Source organism: Fistularia commersonii, chromosome 17, assembly GCF_037954325.1.
Source record: "Fistularia commersonii isolate RoL2024-O1a breed Wild chromosome 17, RoL_Fcom_v1.0, whole genome shotgun sequence".
Classification (NCBI taxonomy): Eukaryota; Metazoa; Chordata; class Actinopteri; order Syngnathiformes; family Fistulariidae; genus Fistularia; species Fistularia commersonii.
Genome location: NC_141300.1, coordinates 6816848 through 6823353, shown reverse-complemented (window position 1 = coordinate 6823353; position 6506 = coordinate 6816848).

The following is a 6506-nucleotide window of genomic DNA, read 5'->3' as shown; positions in this document are numbered from 1 at the left end:
ACGCCTCCGCCCGCTCCCCGCTATTTGCACCCCCCACCCTTGAATGGACACGCAAACAGGCTGTACCTGCCCACCTCTCCTCCGGTCTGACCACCACCCTTGATCCGCATTAACACAACAAAAATACCCCTCAACCCATCCCTTTCACCTAAGTCAGAATGCTTGTCTTGAACTATGGATGAAGTCCTTGCCGATAGTCAAGCTATATGTGATCCACATGTATGTTCTGCATTACTGGACCTCTTCATCAATTTAAATCACATTTTGAATTTCCATTCTACCAGTCAACACTTCAATTCAACCAGTGTTGACCTTGTTAAATGAGACTTGGACTTTTTCTATTCACTAGGATGTCAAAGAACTGTCCAGCAACAGGAGAAAGGACAAGAAAGATGATCCGAAATAAAATATAGAATATAACTGAAATACTGCCTTCAAATGTGATATTTCAGAAACAGAATGTCATGTGGTATGTTTACATTTGGTCTGGTAATTGAGAAGGGTATAAGCTTCTGTTCTTCTGAACGTCACAGAAAAACAGGATCGTCTTGAATGACCCGAAGAGTTGGCAGAAGAGCAGGACAGGACATGCAGCACTCTGTAAATCGCAGCATTACTCCACTTCATTTGTTAATCTTTTTAGGTAGATTCCTTGATTTTTCTTTGTTCAGAAATCAAATTATTGTGGTAGATTATATTTGGAGACCTATTAACAGTCCCTCTTCTCCTCCTCTCAACAGTTGTCCCCCAACCCAAAACTGCGCTATTTAAACCATCTGTTCTGTATTTTACTATATAAATCATGTCATGTATTAGCCTGTGTAATGCCACCCATGATCTTGGTGATAATCCTGTAAGAATAGATTAATTGTAGTTTTGAAGCATGATTTTATCTAACACAAACACCCCTGTATGAATGAACAAAATAAATACAAGTACTTCCACTGTTTAGAAGTTCAAGACAAGGGAATATCCTACATATCCTCCAGTGTCTTTTCTTCATATCAAATATAGCTAGCCCATGATACACACTCTGCAGGTCTAAATAAGCCACAGCACAGTGAAAAATGATTCTCTTAATCAGTAATAAACTTTGCCATCCTACTAGGTAACATGTGAAAAAATAATCCACAGAGTTGTGCTTGAGGCAATCTGTCACTGCTTGAGTGTTCATTCCGGGCAAAGCAAAGGCATCCTATCCTGGCAGGCGTCTGCAGGAAGCTTTATGTTTTAGCATTGAATGATATTTTAACTTTATCTTGTGTGTTAAAACAGCAAGACACCAAAAATAATGAGTTGGGTTTTTTTTTGTAGATGTTTGCGCTTTGAATTTTAATGTATTAATCCAAATTGATTTTTATTGTTAACATTAGAAAAATTAAAAACACGCAGACATGGGACATGGATCTATTCTGGCATGCCATCAACAAAAAAACAAAATCAATAACACTGCAGATTTTGCCCTCTGATTGGAGATTTCGAAATCCCCCTTTAAACGATGCTCAGTGTTCTATGATTTGCTCCGAATCAGTGAGGGAGATTTTAATATTTGCGCAACCGCTGATGAGCAAAAACTTTGAAGGAGTGAGCACAGCCACAAAGGCTGACTTTTTATTGATAATCAATGAAACCATTTCAACCACACATGTTATTGTCCACAAATGAAGAAACAAAGAATTTGTTGTTTGGCCCGCCATGAGAGGAGGTTGACTGATAACTGAATCTGCTGGAATTTGATCATAAAATCGATTGACTGGACTGACCTGTCCACAAAGGAAGAGGACGACGAAGGTTATTCTATCACTCCAGATTCTCCCGATGTGTCTCCAGGTGGTCTTTTCTGAGACAATTGGCAAATACAAGGACAGGAGGAAACTTGCAAACACTGGATCAGGGGAAGGACTGACATGACCTAAAGAAGAAAATGACAAAAAACAGATGAGAGGGAAACCAGGACCGCCATGTCAAAGAGGTCAAACAAATACTTGAGAAGAATCAATGATTAGACAATGGCATACATGTCAAAGTCACAAGGGATTTTGAAATGAGTCTTTCAGCAATTACCTTTAGCTGCACAGTCTGGGTCAACACCACCTTAAAACCTTAATGTGAAGAATAAAAGTTAGCTGTCTGAAATGAGAATTTCAGTAATATGGACAAGAAAGGTTCAAGTGAATTGGATTACTGGATTCATTTTTTAACATCCCCTTTATAGGTAACCACATACAAAGTTAAATGTCAGGATGTATAAAAATGCTGCAAAAATTATTGTGATTGTGCTTGCTGTCCCCTTTTTCTTGCTGTGTCTAGGTGTGCTTCTACAATGTTATAACAACATTGCAATAACACAAAATGAACAAGAGATTTAATTTACGAGGAAACAAGATGTGATGAAAAGCATAGATTTAATCTTAAATGTGATTGGTGTAACAGAACAAGCATTTTCAATCAGGTTTGATTTTATTAATCGACGAAAATTATTGTAATATTTTTATAAAACAAAGTTGTAATAGCTATATAAGTTTCAATACTGGCTTGCATAATTAGAGTCACATTAGAAGATCTGTGTTACATTCTAAGTTATGGATACACATGCATATCCCCAATGTTAAAAGGCAGTTCATCTGTGTCCTTAGGAACTAGTGGTGTGATCGGCCTTAGCATAGTGAACATGTGCTGGATATCTCTGCAATAGAATGAATACAGACATTACAATTCATTCCAGTTGTTAATATTTCCTATGCTGTTTTGGTTCATGGCCATTTGAATTCAGTCTTATTACAACTGCTTACAATAGATAATTTTTACTCCTTATATGACTGGATAATATTGACGTTTAATTCCCTTCACTATAATGTACACACAGTTGTAGGTGTTTTCATAAGGAGCTTAAGTTCAGGTTGAGCGATACCGTGGGACACTGTAGCACCTGCCAACAAGGTCAGGGTATGTGTAGAAGGTATGTGAAGAAGACGAAATATTCAGAGCTATGCCTGACAACAGGAATCTAAACCTGATAACAATGTCACACTTTATAAGATCAGCGCAACATGCAAGCAGATTTCTCAGCAGCCACCTAACCTCAGATGTTCCTTACCCTTTGCTCAAATGCAACTTGGGTGTTTTAGTGTGCCTCCTATTACCTGACATATAGCAGTGAGGTCATCGAGTCACTCACCAAGTTTTATAGCCTTATCTTTCAAGCCACTCCTTAAGTGATTTGCTATTTTACAGGCACTCATTTGGTTCAACCGAACTGCATGACAAGACAAGTCCTCATCAGTTACCTATGCACTATTGGTTTTGCACAATTACCAAAATTACTCTGAGGATAGTGCCATTTCTGCATAACCATTTAATATTTAGAAGGAGTATAGTGCTGATCAAGCCATTCAAGTCATGGAATGACATTATCATTTAATTTAAGTTAACTTTTTTTTCAAAGATCATTTCTTTTTCTTCCCATTTTTATAATTTCTAATCATATAATCATAGAAATATAATGCCGTGTATATACTTATCATTTTATTTTATAATTTACTTTTTTTTTATTAAATCAGGTTGGAACTGTGTGGAAATAGTCAGTAACAATAGTACTACGGACAGTAACTAAAGAGTTATCCTTAATTCTTGGTTCAATCACAGAGGAAATCCAACATCATGTCAAACCAGCTGCATTTCAATGGTAATGCATCAGAGAAAAAAGAAAAAGGAAAAAAAAAACAAGACAAAACTGGAGCATCAGTCAAAATAATTTGTAAACTCAGAGGAATAAAAAATAAAATGGGTAACAGTTTGAGGCGGTAAACTGCTTGTTTGAGTTTAGTCTTTGAAATCCAAGTGTAGGCAGACATTTCTAACAGCATCACTCTTTTCCACTTCCTTTGATACCCGGTGTTGCCTGTACAGATTGTGTTGGTTTTGTTTCTGAGTATGTGGGTGCTCAAAAAGAAACAAGCTTGGATCAGCACTTTAATTGCCGGCCCCACCCATCCTGGGTGAAAGTATGAAGGATGATGACGGGGACCTACAGTCACAGCGGTATGTGAGAAGTAGAATTTAAGAGAGAGGGGGTGAGGGAAATATAGAATCACTATAAATCTATAGTAGGATGTAAAGATATAAAACCCTGACAGTGGTCATCTAGCCCACCTTATAAAAAGTACTACATTTACATTTTTGTTTGGGTCCCCGGTGATAACAAATTTTGAAAAAGTAAAATTACTTGGTCTAAAGGACAATAAATCTTACACATAGTAAAATATTCCCAAGGGACTTGGACTCTGGCTTTGTGAGAAGAAATATAATTATTGAAGTGAATGTTAACCCTCTTATTTGTGAAAAATTGGCCTCAGTGGTGGTCAGTGACACAAATGCCTCTGTGGATAGATATGACCAAGGGAATGTTGTGGGGTCCCAATATTTATTGTCATGTTTATTCTCGGTATACTGCCTGGTGTCAACCCAATCTGTTTTGCTTATCTGTGTATACCCCTCCCGTTTCCGCAACACACTCTGGTTCAGCTGCAGCAGAATTAATGCAGGTCTTCATATAAATCATATTTCTGCTTCCATGCAATTTGGTCAAAGGCCTGCATGGACGTGGACATACAGCTGGCGCTGTGCATCAGCACTCTAAAATTGGTTTGTGTGATGAAACATGAGTGTCCTTCTTATTTATGCAGGGTTGTGTTGAAGTGTGTAAAATGGGCATCCTCCATTTTATATACTGTGTGTCATGGCTGAATAAAACATTTGAGATTTGATGGGTATTAAAGGGTAAGAGATAGAATAATCAAGAGTGTGGGTTTTGCAGACGCAACAGGAATACATCTGCAGCTAAAAAAACAGTAGCTTTTCTGGTTTATTCACTTTATGATCATTGTTTTCACTTCAATTCCTATAACAGAAAAAAGGAAAAACTTATGATAAATGCACATTGACCTAATTATAAGTAACCATATTTTAAACTATTTACAACTATTAATATTATTATCATTATTATTATTATTATTATTATCATTATTGTTATTATCATTATTATTGTTATTGTGGTTTTGCAGTAGTTATCATATAGCGGGTTAATCACTGATATAATTTGCAAGTTAACTCAACTTAATAAGCAAGATTGCTATGTAATTAGAATTTTGTATAAATTAAGTTTATTTTATGCTGTTATACACCTTATAGATGTTTACATTTCTTATCTGACTTTAAATCCAACAATGAAAGACATTTATTGACACATGCTTTGAAGTATAGCGTATTTTCAACAAATGAGATTGATTTTTACTGACGTCTAGACATAATTTAGGAAATGATCTTATGTTGTCGTAAATTATCACATTATCAGATGGAAAACAACAAAGGTTTGACATCCAAATAAAATGTTTGCGTAATGGAGCGCATTTTTGAACAAAGCGATTGCGAGAAAAAAAAAATACAAAGCAGGAATTGGACTCATTCATGCACGGTCATACCGGAGCAGATTAGTTCAAAATGATGCTCTCCAACTGAGAACAAAGTAATGGTTGGTTACAATCTAACTGGGAAACTGTTTGAAACATTATAGTGACCAGTGTGAAGTATTTTGCCCCTCCGCCTCTCAAGCGTTAACTCCGGAGTTCTCATGGTCGCATTTGTCATTGTTACCCACGTACTTTGCAAGAAGTTTCATCTCTGTTCCCAGCCTAGTCTCATCTCCCAGCCCACGGTTCTATTGATGATGATGCCCTGTGAGCGAACAAGGGCCTGTGAACGCTTCGACTCCAAGTCTGAGTGGACAGGACCTTTCCCTGAGAAACATGGATGATGCAAAGCTGTCTTTCACCTTCAGTCAATGGTAGGAGGAGAGACAGTATTCTGTGGATGCCAATGTGGAATGACAAAAACAACAGCAGCAGTTAGGGATTTTAAAACATGAAAGAAAGAAATTATTACACTGAAATCCTACAATGAAAAGGCCTTATATACCAATTAACAGCAATAAAAAAAATCCTAAAATCTGAGTCCATTAAAATTGTTTATTTCTGTGATACAAAGAATTACTTCTCGTCAGAAAAAATTAGACCTCTGTATTTGTCTCCAAAACATCTAACCCAGGGGTGGGCAAACTACGGCCCGCGGGCCACATGCCACATGGTCTTTTTAATCTGGCCCGCCAAACAATGGTGCAGAATTCATTCTTGATGTGAATGACTGAATGATTGGATCAATAAATGTGGGAGCTCAAACAGGAGATTATTTCATTTTTGGAGCTACTTGAGAAATTTCCTCAGCTGAAACATACAGATTGGCCTGAATGAGCTGGACGTGAAGCTACAAGGTGAAAACCTGGTTTGTGCATGAAATGCAAGCAAATGTTGGAGCGTTATTAATCAACACATTCATCTCTTCTCCACCCGTCCCAACCTGCTTTTGATTCTTCAATTCCTTTCAATATGATCCATTGCTCTGGAATGTTAACTTTAGCTATTGAAAACCCTTCACTTTTGTTATCTCTATGC